The 16,981-nt window shown below is 37.5% G+C and overlaps 9 non-coding genes across 9 annotated transcripts; 5 read left to right on the top strand and 4 right to left on the bottom strand.

Moving 5' to 3' along the window:
- The first annotated feature begins 1,112 nt into the window (after nt 1–1,112).
- Trnan-guu (transfer RNA asparagine (anticodon GUU)) lies at nt 1,113–1,186 on the top strand. The gene has a single exon. It is a non-coding gene; the product is annotated as a tRNA-Asn (tRNA).
- Nucleotides 1,187–2,666: 1,480 nt separating this feature from the next.
- On the top strand, nt 2,667–2,739 carry Trnai-gau (transfer RNA isoleucine (anticodon GAU)). Its single transcript has one exon. It is a non-coding gene; the product is annotated as a tRNA-Ile (tRNA).
- Nucleotides 2,740–4,168: 1,429 nt separating this feature from the next.
- Trnap-agg (transfer RNA proline (anticodon AGG)) lies at nt 4,169–4,240 on the bottom strand. Its single transcript has one exon. It is a non-coding gene; the product is annotated as a tRNA-Pro (tRNA).
- A 482-nt stretch (nt 4,241–4,722) lies between these two features.
- On the bottom strand, nt 4,723–4,795 carry Trnav-cac (transfer RNA valine (anticodon CAC)). The gene has a single exon. It is a non-coding gene; the product is annotated as a tRNA-Val (tRNA).
- A 5,994-nt stretch (nt 4,796–10,789) lies between these two features.
- On the bottom strand, nt 10,790–10,861 carry Trnap-ugg (transfer RNA proline (anticodon UGG)). Its single transcript has one exon. It is a non-coding gene; the product is annotated as a tRNA-Pro (tRNA).
- Nucleotides 10,862–11,800: 939 nt separating this feature from the next.
- Trnat-agu (transfer RNA threonine (anticodon AGU)) lies at nt 11,801–11,874 on the bottom strand. Its single transcript has one exon. It is a non-coding gene; the product is annotated as a tRNA-Thr (tRNA).
- Nucleotides 11,875–14,435: 2,561 nt separating this feature from the next.
- Trnan-guu (transfer RNA asparagine (anticodon GUU)) lies at nt 14,436–14,509 on the top strand. The gene has a single exon. It is a non-coding gene; the product is annotated as a tRNA-Asn (tRNA).
- Nucleotides 14,510–16,004: 1,495 nt separating this feature from the next.
- Trnai-gau (transfer RNA isoleucine (anticodon GAU)) lies at nt 16,005–16,077 on the top strand. Its single transcript has one exon. It is a non-coding gene; the product is annotated as a tRNA-Ile (tRNA).
- A 765-nt stretch (nt 16,078–16,842) lies between these two features.
- On the top strand, nt 16,843–16,915 carry Trnaa-cgc (transfer RNA alanine (anticodon CGC)). Its single transcript has one exon. It is a non-coding gene; the product is annotated as a tRNA-Ala (tRNA).
- The last annotated feature ends 66 nt before the right edge of the window (nt 16,916–16,981 follow it).

Raw genomic sequence — 16,981 nt, 5'->3', positions numbered from 1 at the left:
ATTAAAAACCACCCCCGCTCCAATAATTTTTTACGTAAATGATTAAGGGCCAAACTATGGGCAACCATCAGTACATCTTTAAAAGGTTGTGTGACGAAACATATGAAAAGAAAAAAAGAAAAATTTCAGGTCCCAAAAGCTACCTGTAATTTGATACTCGTCATGGAATTGTAACATCCTACTGGGCACTACTAATGTTTCGTTGAGAAAAGATAACTCCTGCTAGATGAGATTAAAACAAATGTTGTTCACATCATTTTAAAGAAAAGAGATTGCTTCATTAGAAAAGCAGACGAATTTCAGAAATTTTTAAAAAACATGTGCAATAGCGATTACTTGAATTTTGTAACAGCAGATTCAAAATACCTTCAACTTTGAGCGCAATGATCATGTGGGAAAAATTCTCTGCTCATCCAACAAAACTCCTTTAAAGAAACAAACACTGAAATGTAAACATCCTTGAAGTTAAGAGAATGAAATACCATCGTTTAAATGAATATTTTGCGGACAAAAATGTCTTTCAAAGAGACTAAAAAGGACAAAAAGACACAAATTGTATGTTCGCTGCCATGGTAACGAGATATCTTTCATATACCTCTTGTTTTCGAACGGCTCGCTCGCATCTCGACTTTGAAAATATCGCAAAAAGTACGTGCCAGTGATTAGTTTAATAGTTAAGCTTATCAATTCTAGAGTAAGCATAAAAGCAGTATTTAAAGTCAATTTCAGTTTTTAACTGGCCGAGAGTTGAGATAGCGTTCTATTGCATTAGTTTTGGCCAACAAAGGGGAAGACAATCAATTGATTTAAAGCCGATTAATACTGCGCACGTTCGTTTTAAGAACATTGTAAGACAAGTACAGTAGGACAAAGTGTGAGGAGTACAGAAGGTTAGAACTAAAAAAGGTAGTTAATCGGTCCGATCGTTGCCTAATTGCTCAGCGAATGTGACGTCTATATTTGTGGGAAAGGAAACCCAATAGTTTTCATTTTAGCACGAGGAAGAGATACATAGTAGATCAGAAAAATTACCTGAGAATGGTAAAATCTCTTAGTTTCCCTGAAGCATCGCTTATCAGCCAACTTTTCTTTTTGGGATGATCTTTCAACATGTCTCCGTGGGGCAATCGGTTAGCGCGTTCGGCTGTTAACCGAAAGGTTGGTGGTTCAAGCCCACCCGGGGACGATACTTTTGGCCTTCCCAGAAGGAAGCTTTTTCATTATTTGAATTTTATTATATCTGTCATTTTACTGGTGCATCACTGTAACACAGAAATATGGAAAATCACCTTTCACGTCACAGTTGTTTTTTTTTTTTGGATCTACTTGGGTGCGTCGCAGAATATTTCATTTAGTGGCGAGCGAGTTCCCAGCAAGACACAAATTTTACCGAAATGTATTTCTTTTAGTAGTTTATTAGCCTGTATCGTTATGTATTCCGACTGAGTCATTCAGCCTTTTTATAAACCACTCCTTATGAATATCACACCACTTGACACCGGCCAGTTTACTCGAGGCTATTTTTCCTCGGTTATTTGCTAAGAGTACATAGTTTTTCTTACAGTCTCTTTTTTACTTTGGCTTGGTGTGATTGAAATTTCTACATGCTTTTGTTTGCTTCGTTTTTCGCTGCCTCTATTTGCGTTGTCACTTATATTTAGTTTTCGCATATATCTCTGTACTTTAACTGTTGTAATAAACTATACGCGTATATCAATGTAACCATGCACATATTTCGCTGTAACTAAACGCATATATCACTGTACCGTGACTGTTGTAACAACCCCAACATACTGTTGTGTTGTTTGCGTGCAACTTATAATAGAAATGTTTTCTATGCGGCTGAGCGTAGCGAAAGAGAATATAATAGCGACTATTCCGATCCAGGACTTAGAGGGTTACTCGTGAACGCAAGAGTAGCATCCTTTCCTTCTGGATAGCTGACCTACTGTCTTGTATATTTCTCGGCAAGTGCTGCCAGTTCTTGGACCAGCGGGCAGTTTATGTCTCTGAACTTGAAAATTGATTTAAACATTTGAGCAATAATTAGTTGAACTGAGCTTCTGTTTCCGAAACGAGGCGAAACTGAACTGACACTGTCATCCACCTTTTGCAACCAATGTTCTTCTTTAACAACGTTACCTACGAAAAAAAAAATATTTAAATTGAGGAACAGTAAACGCCTGCAGCACTGATCAAAGGCTGTTCGATACTGCCGGGAAATTTTTTATGTTCGTTTGGCCAACTCTAGAATTCTAAAAGAAGCATGTCAATGAATTGGTCTATGTTGTTCGATGGATGAATCGCTTGGGATTTTTCATATTTGTGGTTCATCTTACCGGAAAATTTATATATAAGTTTAGACAATCTTAGTGATAATGTACGCTCTCGATCCTCAAACTTAGAAAAATTTCAGTCAATCTCCTCCAGTCGATATGTCTAACCTATAAAGCTATTTGAAACTACTTCCTTCATTGGTCGCAGATGTCCAAAATGATCATGTACTCCGTTTGTAAAAAACTTTCTTTTTCTTTTGAAAACAATCAAAACGCCGTCTTGAAGATGTTTGTTCCGGTCCACACGAGGCTATTACGATTGAAAAACATTGAACAAACCACTAATCATTTCAATTTTGAATATTTGTATTCCAACCAGTAGATGTGTCTGGTCCGTTAGCTCAGTCGGTAGAGCGTGGTGCTGATAACGCCAAGGTCGTGAGTTCGACCCTCACACGGACCATTAAGAGGTTTTTTTTCTTTATTGCTACAGTGGAAACGTTTCTGTTTAGTGGAAACTGCTTCAACTCTGGACGGCCACTTTCGTACTTCCACTAAGACCGCAAAGGCGAATGTTAATAATCCGTTACAAAATTTGATGGTAGAACGTTCGTCTGGATATTGTTCCGTTAAATAACAAGTGCTGAATAAAGATTCATACATAGAATTCTAGGAGGAGGCTTGTCCTTTTCTGCGGAACGCCTGATCCACATGTTTGGGAGGCAAGGCAATGATCGCTTATTGATTGAGTCTAATTATTAGGCATTAGTTCTTAATAAAGAATAAAGTCAGTAAGTCTTCCGTTTCAGTCCCTCATTAGATTCATGTAATTGTTTTACATCGTCCACGGGCAGAAGCATTTTCACTAATGAAGGTATGTTTTGTCCAACCTAGAACTGGAAATATCTGCGAATTCCCTTTTCTAAGTCAGAGGCAGGCACATGTTGCCATCACATCCGATTGTTTTTTTCTAATTTTGGCTTTCATTCATTTTCCCTGTAGTTATTACTTTAAAGGAAAGTTGCATTTTTAGGGGATGGGGATTTAGCTCAAGTGGTAGAGCGCCCGCTTCGCATGCGGGAGGTACCAGGATCGATACCCGGATTCTCCATTTGTTATTTTTTGTATAGTTTCTTTAGCATTATTTTTAAACAATCAATCTTAAACAATAAACCAACAAGGGTACAAGTAAATACGTCAATGCGTTTGCCGTGGAACAGTGTCTTGGTGTTTTGGTAAACCCCTTTTCTGTCAGTTAACACTCTTTTTATTGTTGCCTTTAAGTTATGTTACTTCACGACGCTAAAGAAAGAATCGATTTTAAAGGTGCCAACACTTTCTTTCTTTGGTAACTTAAGACGAATATAGCTTTAAATCCAAAAGCACAAGTAGAGGATACGTCTAGCATCTTTTTATTAAAAGTTTTCATCGCACTTTGTGAGCAAGTTGATGATGTCTTACAGGTTGGCTGTATGGAAAAGATAAAGACTTTCCTTTCCACCTTCGCATCCCTCTATATTTTAAAAATGTTTGTGACCTGGAGTCAAAATATCTGGCGATGCACCGGGCTGGGGCAGTAAATTTCCAATGCGTAGCTTAAACTCAGTTTTTCTTGAGAAATTCAAACTTCCCAGTGCCGACAGATGACTGCGTGGTTGAAGAATTTCTAGAAAAGTGAAGAAATCATTAGAGTTGCCCCCTTTAAAATGGAAGACGGTCGGCCAGGCATTGAGATGGGGTTTCCTTCTTCCAAAAATTTGTTCCTCCAATATTTCCTCAATTACAGTTGGAGACCAAAGAGAGACAAAACATAGTAGGAAAAAAAACGCTTTATTTTTAGGTCTATGTAATAAAAAGTTCCTATTGAGACAATACAAAAATTGAATTACACGGGGCCTGTCCGGGAGTTGAACCCGGGACCTCTCGCACCCTAAGCGAGAATCATGCCACTAGACCAACAGGCCACTGCGTGTCCAAATGAACACACATTTTCGTCAAAATCTGCCTACAAACACATAGCACTTTCTGGCTTTCTCTACATATTGGTGACACAGAAAGCCGCAAAAGTTTAGAGCTAGCGAAAAATCTCTCTTAATCCCCACAAAATAAACAAACGCTTTTCATGTTACCATGCTCCCACCAATAGCGTCACCCACAATTCCTTGATTTGCTCTTACGAAGTGCTTACGCTCGAAACGTCAGCACTGGAATATCTTTACTGTGGGAAAATTACCTTAACAACTCTGTCGATAAAGCCAAACATTTGTTTCCACTCCCCCACCGATGCAGCAACACTGTTTCTTGAGAAACTAACCCCCTTGGCCAGAATTTAATCTTTTATGTAGGAAAGGAATTCTGATACAAAACTAAAATATTGAGTGGAGCTTATTGCTTTTCTTTCGATCTTCACAAAATTATATATTATTTATAAAGAAAGAAAAATTACTGTTTCCGGCAGGACTTGAACCTGCGACCTTCCGCGTGTGAGGCGGACGTGATAACCACTACACTACGGAAACCATCTTAATAAATAAGAGCATTTATTGGCAAGACTAAGTATTTCTCATTGACTCATCTTCTCAAAGTGGTCGATTGAAGAAATGACATTTGTAGTTTTTATAAACTTAATTGGATTTCGAGCGGACATTAGGGCTTTATAATGACGGCTAGTTGGGGGAAAATATATACCTTATTGGGCGCAGTCGCGAAGCGACGGCGTAAAACGAGTACGAATACAACGGGATCAGTTCAAACAGTTAGTTATTCGAACTGTAAATAAAAGAAATGTTTTCTAAGCGCGCGCTCTTCTTGTTTCAGTTCTTTCACTGAGATTCTTTGCTGCTGATCAGAAAATCTTAAGTGGGATAATAAGCCCAATTAACAGTGACTTTTTTTATTGCCGTACGTCCAAGGAACGTAAGGTTCGACCAACTGATAGGGAGTTTCACTCTGGTACCAATAAACCATTTTTTTAACGTCGTCTTTCCATGTTAAAAGACCGAGCTGAAAACGTTCAACGAGTAAGTATGGAAACGTTTCATGGTAATAGATAATCCTTGTTTTTTTTACAAAGTGGTAAAAAAATTAGCCGTGTCAAAGAGATAAACTGCCAGTTCTTTCAACACTTGCTCTTCAATTTTTTTGCAGCTATTTTAATGTTGGTGTAATGATTCAATTAGCGATGATTTTTTTGTAGCGTAATAAGAAATAGATTTAATGTAGAGTTCCTGAGAATCTTCAGCATTTCCTTTATTTTACTTTTACTTAGCTTTAAGAGTGTTTCGTCTAACTGTATTCTCTTCCTCAATTAAGGAATTATGCGAGGAGAGGAAGGGCGAAATGACAATCAGTGAATAAGTGAACTTTAAATTGGTGTTGAGAAAAATAAAAAGACGCCGTGTGGAGAATCCGGGTATTGATCCCGGTACCTCCCGCATGCCAAGCGGGCGCTCTACCACTTGAGCTAATCCACCGAAATTGAAAATCGCTCTATTAGCGTCATAATCTACCTACAAACACATAGCACTCCATAGCTTTCTTTTCATATTTGTGAAACGGAAAGCCGCAAAAGTTTACAGTGAGCGAAAAATCTCTCTTAATCCCCAAAAAATAAACAAACGCTTTTCATGTTACCATGCTCCCGCCAATGGCGTCACCCACAATTCCTTGATTTGCTCTTACGGAGGGTTTACGCTTGAAACGTCAGCAGTTGAATCTCTTATGTTGACCAAATTACCTTATCAACTCTTTCAACTCGTTTCCACTCCCCACCGATGCAGCAGCACTGAGAAAGAAAGAAACTAACCCCCTTAGCCAGAATTTAATCTTTTATATAGGAAATGAATTCTGATACAAAATTAAAATATTGAATGGAGCTTATTGCTTTTCTTTCGATCTTTACAAAATTATATGTTATTTATAAAGAAAGAGAAATTACTGTTTCCGACAGGACTTGAACCTGCGACCTTCCGCGTGTGAGGCGTGAAAGCATTTATTGGCAAGACTAGTGTTTCTCATTGACTTACCTTCTGAATATGATGGATTGAAGAAGTGACATGTGTAGTTTTTAACTTGTAATTTGAGGAAATCACATTTATAGTTGTTACAAGTGTAATTTGAGAAAATCACATTTTTTAGCGGAGCTTCGAGCGCGCCGAAGGCGTGCGCGCAGAGCCCCATTGATAAGAAACTGCGTTTTAGAAAAACGACAAAATACAACGTCAATTTATGGAACAACAGCGGGGGAAAGAGCAAGGTGACTAGCGGTGGGAGAAACAAATCGACTGGCACATCATCAGAATCTTGAAACGAAATTATTTTACTCCGATCCGGCGCGACGGAACGTTGGATTTTTTATCTTGAAGTGAAACGTTCCGCCCACTTAACGTTGTAAAACGAGCGAAAAATTCAGCAATGGAATAAAAGGAGTGGTTATTTTCCGAAGAGGCGAGTATATTCATGTGATACTGTTGATAAAACTTTTCTGGTTATTTGCTGAGTTTGCAAGATATTGATTTCTTGCAGTGTTGAAACGCATTTTAACTAAGATTTAGCTAAATACTGCTAAATTTTCGAGCAGTATTTTGAGCTCACTTTTTCGGTCCATGTTCATTATTTCCCTTGGAATCTTATTTTATTTTCTAATCTCGTCCCAATTTTGCCTTCCAGCAGCTACAGAAAGGGCAACACCACTAGCGGCGGAAGAAACAAATGGACTCTTTTCAGAGGCGGCTCATCTTAACAGCGGCCGAATCTTGAAGAGAAATTATTTTACTCTGATCCGGAGCGACGAAACGTACGTTGATTTTTCCCCTTTAAGTGAAACTTTTCACTCACTTAACGTTGTAAAACACCGAAAAAATCAGCCGAGTCGAATAAAAGGACTTGTTATTCTCTATGGAGACGAGCAAATTCATGTGATTTGGTTCACAAAACTTTGCTGTTTTGCAAGATATTGTTTTTCTTGCAGTGTTGACACTGCAACTTGCGTATCTTAAGCTTAATACTGCTAACTTCAAAGCAGTCTTTTGAGCTCATTTTTCGTTCATGTTCGTTATTTCCCTTCAAGTTTTATTTTTTTCATCTCATCCCATTTTGCTTCATTTACGAAAATTTGATTCTCAGCTAAAATACTCAATCAAACAAACGTCTCGCTGCAACACTTTCGTTGGCATAAACTTAACTGGCAAGTTTTTGTCGCATATATTCCTAATTTTAGCATTTATTTGTGACAATTTTGACAGAGAACAAACACAAATACTTAAAACAATAGGATATAACGGCAAAGATTAAGATGTGTGAGTAATTTTCAATGAAAGTCTTTTCAAAGAGCGGTAAAAGCGAAATGTAAAATTAAAGTGTGATTTTATTTTCATCATTTCAAAGCTTACGCAAAACATTTATTCGCTTATGGTTGTGCAAATTTTTCGAAGACCCCTGTTTAGTTTATTTCTGTTCTAATTGCTATGAATTATTACAGCTTGTTTTTTTCCAAGATATATGGTTAGCGTAGCCTTTTTCGCAGAGGTTTACGTAAGGCTTTCTTGATAAGCAAAATTTACCAGACATTGACAGTGCTACGAAGCGCGCATTCTGTTCACAAACCGGTTCGCCTGAATCACCTTAAAAAGGAAAAGAATTTATAACAAAAGAAAATGCAAATATCGTTTGGAGTCCATTGAACAAAGCTCTATGTAAATATCACTTTAAGGATGAAGAAAACTATCGTAATTCGATAAATAGCCGATCCCGTCCTGAATATTTACCTACAGTATACATAATATTTTGATATTTTTTTGTCTTTTTTGGACGCCCGACTCACAAAATCATGTAGCTTAGAATGTCAGTTCTACTGAAATGGGTTTTTGGGGTTCAAAAGAATACCTTACTACCTTGTATAACAGGTCGTATTTTTATTCGCATGAGGCCAAGTAGAATCAATGATTAATTTCAAGCGCATTTTAAAATTTCCCAAATTGGGCGACGAGGACAATTGCGAAGACTTTGAAAATACAAGTGAAAATTAGTCTTTAATCTACGAGGAATAATTGCAACTACGCTTTTATAACAAATTAGGTAAAATTTTCTTAAAACAATCAAGGAACTTTGTAAAACAGTCAGTAAAACACTCACCGTAAGCAAGCAAACAAACAAATTATTTAATTTGTTCGTAGCGTACAAAATAAACAAAACTGTCGAGAAGAGTTACCATTATACACATGTACGTAGTTAAGAGAGAATACAAGTTTAATGCAGGAGCAAACTAAAAACGACAGTGTTATGCTCGGTTCATGTCTGTTATCATTCGTTGTAAGAAGAAGTAGCGAGGTGAAAGCACTTAGCCGCAATGATTGATTCAGTCAGTTTCTCAACCCAACAAATAGCAATCCGATCCGAGTTTTTAGCTTTGAGACAAAAAATCGTTTGCTGTTCCTTGTGAGAGACACGACAACTTAACCTTTAGGAATTTCCTTTCTAGCTGTAGCACTTTATTTCCATTTATTTTTGGCACAGACAACCCGGCTTAAAGACTCGAACTCTAAAGAACCTCAAGGTAGTTGTTGTTTTTGGACACAAAATGAAGAAACCAACAAAATGTAGAACTGGCGTGCTCAACCACTAAATGAGGAGAGAGTATTTTCGCCGCTTGACCAATCAGGAGTAAGTAATTTTGTCCTCGGTGAAAGGAAAATTAAGAAAGAATGCCTTGTGTTACAACAAATCCGCATTCAATAATTTTGCCCTCTGTATCACATTGTTATTGCTATTGTTGATGGGCAGTTTGCTGCATGTGTACCAAAAATATATAACTGCAGAAAGAATGAGGAACTGGTAAGGTAACTACGCTCATACGATAAACAGATTTCTGTAAATGCTATGAAAAAACTGGAGCTCCGCATTAAAGCTTGGCTAAATATATATATTAGTATTTTATATTTGCAATTTGAGGAAGCCACGTATGGTTCTTATAAGTGTATTTTATCATGTCACAATAATGTAATGGTCTTGAGCGAGTGGTTTATATAGTGAGCAGTGGAGCTACGTTGTTGGTGGGAGCATGGTCAACGTAAAAAACAAGAATAAGTTAGTCCAACAAAAAGCGTTTGTTGATTCCGTGGGGATTAAGAATGCCAATTTGCCGTGAAAGATAACTTTTATTCATCAGTTTCTGCTTTCTGTACTACCATGATGAAGAGAAATTCCACAGACTGTCGTGTGTTTATAAGAATATTTAATAGTTAAGGCGGGTTACGTATCGAGCGACTGGTTTGGATGCATCCATGTCATTTCTTTCAACGTCTCAAAGATGTTCGAGAAATGGCTCTTCTAGTTTCCTTCCTGTCTCACCAAGGTTTAACGTTTTGCATAAAGTGCATTTCATGCAATGGATAAGAGCGGAGGTTCATGTAAAAGATCAGTGCTTTTAATAGATTGCTTGGGGGCCGAAATTTTTTGTCCACGATGTGAATGAAAGGGCAAGTTTTACATCGTGCTCGCACATTTGAGAGCCGAACGAAATAACCGACTCTGCACACAGAAACATCCCTTAAAGGAAGTGTTATACACTGAGTTTTATGCAGAGCATTATTTTTACACTTTTTACAGAAGGAAACGGCTAAAGGCCCGTTTAAACGGTTTCAACATTTGTTTCAACACGCATTCAACACTTTGTTGAACCAATGTTGGGAGCGTTTGAACAGGTCATCCAACATTGTTGAAGGCGTGCTCAATCAAATTTAAATCCGTTTAAACTTTCATTCAACATCCACAAAACATTTCATTAGTTCTCGAAAATGTTGAATGGTGTTGAAGCCGTTTGAACACTCCGTACAACATTTGTCCAACATTTGCCCAACATCCGTCCAACTTTTGTTGAACGAATCTTGGTCAAATGATGAAACCGTTTATACGGGTCTTAAGTATTCAACTTTTTGGACTATTTGGGAAACAAGATCGGTGAATGTTCGTTTAATTTGGCAAGCGTTCAGCTATAAGAACTTATTTCTCCGAGTAGTTTAAAGAAGGGATCTCAGAACATTTCTGGTTTGAGGTGATAGAGAACGTCTTCGTGTTTGATAATTAGTTCGTGGTCTTTCACCCGCTTTCATCACAGGGGGTTTTCATACTTTGTGTCCCCTTCTTAAACAAATGATTAAAGAGAAGTTAACAGGCTCATTTCTGGGTCCATTTGAATGCTTAACAACTCCTCGTTTGTAAAGCATTTCCCTATTTTTTAATCGAATGGACAGAATGTTTACAATTGCAAGTTTACCACACTGTTCGTTATTTGTCTTTACTAAATGGGAAGTTAAAGTTCACAGAAATGGTATGTATCCAAATACTAAAATATCTTGAATTGGGGCGTTTCGAAAAATAATATGTTTACTTTCACAACGAAAACACTCTGCTGTAACAACACAAAATCACTCTGTTGTTTTAAGTGGAGACGCCAGGTTTAGAAGCACAAAAAAGAAATCGATTGTTATTGAAACAGCTCAAAATGTAATCACACTGGGCCTGTCCGGGAGTCGAACCCGGGACCTCTCGCACCCAAAGCGAGAATCATGCCACTAGACCAACAGGCCATTGCAGAGAAACATACATACATTTGTTATTATATAAAACAAATTTATCCCTGTTCGAGGTTTTCCTCAGGAAGCGTATTTCTTTTGGAACTTGGAGTAATTATATCGTCAGTTTTAAGTTTAATCTGCAGTTCCTTTAAATCTGGAATACATCACCTTCGCCGCTTCTGGTCTTAGAAATGGAGATAAATTTATCTTATAACATTTTATGCTGTGTAGTATGGCTGTATATGTTTTTGGAGTTATGCTGTATCTTGATGAGCTTGCAGGGAGAGTCAAATGCAAACAACGCCAAGTAAAAACATTCAACGATACCACACGCCAAAACATGTATAATAAGAGAATTATCATCGAACCTAGCATTTTATGATAAAATATCAAGAATAGTTGAAATCGAAACGGGTTGAGTTAGCGCGTTGGAAAACTGGATTTTACTGTACAAATAACTAACTGTACGAATATTCTGGCTTATTAATCAACTCCACTAAGTACTGTTCGAATAACGCGCGAAAACGAGTTCGAATACGGCGCAATTAGTTCAGTTAGTTATTCGAACTGTAAAAAAAAGGTTTTCTAGCAAGCGCGCGCTCTTCTTGTTTCAGTTCTTTCACTGAGGTTCTTTGCAGCTGATCAGAAAATATTAAGTGGGATAAAAAGACCGATTAACCGTGACTTTATTATTCCTGTACTTCCAAGGAACGTAAGGTTCGACTAAATGATAGTGAGTTTCACTGTTACTAATAAACCATTTTCTAACCTCGTCGGGCTTTCCATGTTAAAAGACCGAGCTCAAAATGTTCAACGAGTAAACATGGAAACGTTTCATGGTAGCAGTGTATTCTTTGTACAGTTTAACCATAAAAAGGATAAAAAAGCAAGGCTACTTCAGAGTAAATTTTGCATCCAAAGCGAAACAGGAGTAAGATAAAAGGAAATTCCAGGCACCGATGGGATTTGAACCCATAACCTCCTGTTTACTAGACAGGCGCTCTAACCAACTGAGCTACGACGCCATGTGTGTGATGGCGGTACTTAAAAACTTTAAGAAATGTCAAATGTCAAATGAAGATCCGATATTTTCGGTTATTTCAATATTTGCTCTTATTTTTTGTAGCCATTCTAAAGTTAGTGTAATGATTCGATTATAGATGATTTTTTTTTTAAATATAATAAAAAATTAATGCAGAGTTCCTCAGAATCTTCAACATTCCCCCAGGTTATCTTTACTTATAGAATAAAAAAGTGGTTCGTCTAACTGTATTCTCTTCCTCAGTTAACGAATTATGTGAGGAGAAAAAGGGCAAAATGACAATCAGTGAACTGTAAATTGGTGTTGAGAAAAATAAAAAGACGCCGTGTTGAGAATCCGGGTATCGATGCTGGTACCTTCCGCATGCTAAGCGGGCGCTCTACCACTTAAGCTAATCCCCTGAGATACACCATTCACTGTTTCTCGACCAGATTGTTGGCTAAGGAGTACGACTGAAAGTTGACCGAGTTTTAGTCTTCTTATCTAACACCTAATTTTTTCTAAACCTAAAACTTACTTGGTCGTCCAAGATCATTATTATTATCCTTACGGCTTGTAATTCAAAAGAAACATGTGAAAGAAACTGTCTATGTAAATTGAAAGTTTTCGACTGAACCCTGCTAACTTGAACTTTGTTAACTCGAACTCCTGGCCAATTAGATCTCATTTTACTTTTCGTAGCCTCAAATTTGCCCCGATAACTCGAATTCTATTTTAAAAAATTTCAGGGGCTAAACCTCAAAATGTGAGAACATAGGTGATTGACGTATCTTCTTAACATTTTTTCTAAAATTCCCAAACGAAACGATCTTATGTAAATGCTCTTAAAAACAAACGTATTGCACCATAATGATTCGTAATTGTGAAAGAATAAATTATTAACAGCATACTTGAAGTTCAATAACAACCCGGCTAACTTAAACTACTTTTTTTTTCGTTAGAAGTTCGAGTAAGCGTGGTTGTAGTGTCTTTGTGCTTATTTTAGCCTTAAAATCGAAGCCAACTAAGACGCTCATCATGTACACTTACAGTAGAGTGTTTTGTGATGACAAAAGATCTTTGGGCAGAGATAGGATTATTTTCCTTGAGATTTTAACGAAAAAGTACAGTAGTAACTAAAATTGGCCCGTAAAATTGATCCTTTATTTAGTTTAAAACGCCCTCACAGATATTTCTAAGTTCCCTCACAAGTTGTCCAGGTCAGTTGAGTCGTTCATATCCTGAAAGTTTCGTTGGACAATGTCTGACCAATTTCGAGATAATGGACTTTAGTTGAAATAACGGGCTTTGTGTTATCGTTGCTATGGTAGCAACTGTCGCTTGGAAACAAACGAAAAATAAAATCATAGGTTGAAAATGTAGTGTAGTATGAGGAAAATCGAAGCATACCCTCTACCAAGAGCAGAAAAACTGTCGCGAGACTCCTAAAGGTTAAGGAGGAGTACACATTAAAAACCACCCCCTCTTCGATTAATTTTTCACGTATATGATTTAGGGCCAAACTATGGGCAACTATCAGTACATCTTTAAAAGGTTGTGTGACGAAACATATGAAAAAAAAAAAAAAGTTTGAGGTTCCAAAAGCTATCTGTAATTTGATACTCGTCATGGAATTGTAACATCCTACTGGGCACTACTAGTGTTTGGTTAAGAAAAGATAACTCCTGCCAGATGAGATTAAAACAAATGTTGTTCATTAGAAATTGCTTCATTAGAAAAGCAGAGGAATTTCAGAAATTTTCAAAAAACATGTGCAATGGCGATTACTTGAATTTTGTAGCAGCAGATTCGAAATACCTTTGAACTTTGAGCGCAATAATCATGTGGGAAAAATTCTCTGCTCATCCAACAAAACTCCTTTAAAGAAACAAACACTGAAAAGTAAACGTCCTTGAAGTTAAGAGAATAAAATCCCATCGTTGAACTGAATATTTTGCGGACAGAAGTGTTTTTCAAAGAGACTAAAAAGGACAAGAAGACACAAATTGTATGTTCGCTGCCATGGTAACGAGATACGTTTCATATACCTCTTGTTTTCAAACGGCTCGCTCGCATCTCGACTTTGAAAATATCGCAAAAAGTACGTGCCAGTGATTAGTTTAATAGTTAAGCTTATCAATTCTAGAGTAAGCACAAAATCAGTATTTAAAGTCAATTTCAGTTTTTAACTGGCTGAGAGTTGAGATGGCGTTCTATTGCATTAGTTTTGGCCAACAAAGGGGAAGACAATCAATTGATTTAAAGCCGATTAATACTGCGGACGCTCGTTTTAAGAACATTGTAAGAGAAGTACAATAGGACAAAGTGTGAGGAGTACAGAAGGTTAGAACTAAAAAAGGTAGTTAATCGGTCCGATCGTTGCCTAATTGCTCAGTAAATGTGACGTCTATATTTGTGGGAAAGGAAACCCAATAGTTCTCATTTTAGCACGAGGAAGAGATACATTGTAGATCGGAAAAATTACCTGAGAATGGCAGAATCTCTTAGTTTCCCTGAAGCATCGCTTATCAGCCAACTTTTCTTTTTGGAATGATCTTTCAACATGTCTCCGTGGCGCAATCGGTTAGCGCGTTCGGCTGTTAACCGAAAGGTTGGTGGTTCAAGCCCACCCGGGGACGATACTTTTGGCCTTGCCAGGAGGAAGCTTTTCCATTATTTGAATTTTATTATATCTGTTATTTTACTGGTGCTTCACTGTAACAAAGAAATATGGAAAATCACCTTTCTCGTCACAATTGTTTTCTTTTGGTTCTACTTGGGTGCGTCGCAGAATATTTCATTTAGTGGCGAGCGAGTTCCCAGCAAGACACAAATTTTACCGAAATGTATTTCTTTTAGTAGTTTATTAGCCTGTATCGTTATGTTTTCCGACTGGGTCATTCAGCCTCTTTATAAACCACTCCTTGTGAATATCACACCACTTGATGCCGGCCAGTTTACTCGAGGCTATTTTTCCTCGGTTATTTGCTAAGAGTACATAGTTTTTCTTACAGTCCCTTTTTTACTTTGGCTTGGTGTGATTGAAATTTCTACATGATTTTGTTTGCTTCGTTTTTCGCTGCCTCTATTTGCGTTGTCACTTATATTTACCTTTCGCACATATCTCTGTACTTTAACTGTTGTAATAAACTATACGCGTATATCAATGTAACCATGCACATATTTCGCTGTAACTAAACGCATATATCACTGTACCGTGACTGTTGTAATAAACTCGATCGCTGGCGGCTCCCTTTACATAATGTTGTGTTGTTTGCGTGCAACTTATAATAGAAATGTTTTCTATGTGGCTGAGCGTAGCGAAAGAGAATAGAATAGCGACTATTCCGATCCAGGACTTAGAGGGTTACTCGTGAACGCAAGAGTAGCATCCTTTCCCTTCTGGATAGCTGACCTGCTGTCTTGTATATTTCTCGGCAAGTGCTGCCAGTTCTTGGACCAGCGGGTAGTTTATGTCTCTGAACTTGAAAATTGATTTAAACATTTGAGCAATAATTAGTTGAACTGAGCTTCTGTTTCCGAAACGAGGCGAAACTGAACTGACACTGTCATCCACCTTTTGCAACCAATGTTCTTCTTTAACAACGTTACCTACGAAAAAAAAATATTTAAATTTAGGAACAGTAAACGCCTGCAGCACTGATCAAAGGCTGTTCGATTCTGCCGGGAAATTTTTTATGTTCGTTTGGCCAACTCTAGAATTCTAAAAGAAGCATGTCAATGAATTGGTCTATGTTGTTCGATGGATGAATTGCTTGGTTTTTTCATATTTGTGGTTCATCTTACCGGAAAATTTATACATAAGTTTAGACAATCTTAGTAATAATGTACGCTCTCGATCCTCAAACTTAGAAAAATTTCAGTCAATCTCCTCCAGTGGATATGTCTAACCTATGAAGCTATTTGAAACTACTTCCTTCATTGGTCGCAGATGTCCAAAATGATCATGTACTCCGCTTGTAAAAAACTTTCTTTTTCTTTTGAAAACAATCAAAACGCCGTCTTGAAGATGTTTGTTCCGGTCCACACGAGGCTATTACGATTAAAAAACGTTGAACAAACCACTAATCATTTCAATTGTGAATATTTGTATTCCAACCAGTAGATGTGACTGGTCCGTTAGCTCAGTCGGTAGAGCGTGGTGCTGATAACGCCAAGGTCGTGAGTTCGACCCTCACACGGACCATTAAAATTTTTTTTTTCTTTATTGCTACAGTGGAAACGTTTCTGTTGAGTGGAAACTGCTTCAACTCTGGACGGCCACTTTCGTACTTCCACTAAGACCGCAAAGGCGAATGTTAATAATCCGTTACAAAATTTGATGGTAGAACGTTCGTCTGGATATTGTTCCGTTAAATAACAAGTGCTGAATAAAGATTCATACATAGAATTCTAGGAGGAGGCTTGTCCTTTTCTGCGGAACGCCTGATCCACATGTTTGGGAGGCAAGGCAATAATCGCTTATTGATTGAGTCTAACTATTAGGCATTAGTTCTTAATAAAGAATAAAGTCAGTAAGTCTTCCGTTTCAGTCCCTCATTAGATTCATGTAATTGTTTTACATCGTCCACGGGCAGAAGCATTTTCACTAATGAAGGTATGTTTTGTCCAACCTAGAACTGGAAATATCTGCGAATTCCCTATTCTAAGTCAGAGGCAGGCACATGTTACCATCACATCCAATTGTCTTTTTCTAATTTTGGCTTTCATTCATTTTCCCTATAGTTATTACTTTAAAGGAAAGTTGCATTTTCAGGGGATGGGGATTTAGCTCAAGTTTCGGTTAGCGAGGTTCAGTCGAAAACTTTCAATTTACGTAGACTGTTTCTTTCAGGTGTTTCTTTTAGGCTTAAAAAAATTAGGTGTTAGATAAAAAGACTAAGACTCGGTCAACTTTCAGTCGCACTCCTTAGCCAACAGTCTAGTCGAGAAACAGTGAATAGTGTATCTTGGGGGATTAGCTCAAGTGGTAGAGCGCCCGCTTCGCATGCGGGAGGTACCGGGATCGATACCCGGATTCTCCATTTGTTATTTTTTGTATAGTTTCTTTAGCATTATATTTAAACAATCAATCTTAAACAATAAACCAA

The sequence above is a fragment of the Pavona decussata genome, unplaced genomic scaffold (genome assembly GCF_977016875.1).
Source record: "Pavona decussata unplaced genomic scaffold, jaPavDecu1.1 SCAFFOLD_156, whole genome shotgun sequence".
In the NCBI taxonomy this organism is placed as follows: Eukaryota; Metazoa; Cnidaria; class Anthozoa; order Scleractinia; family Agariciidae; genus Pavona; species Pavona decussata.
Note: the sequence above shows the minus strand (reverse complement) of the source record. Positions and strands in the feature narration are given on the sequence as shown.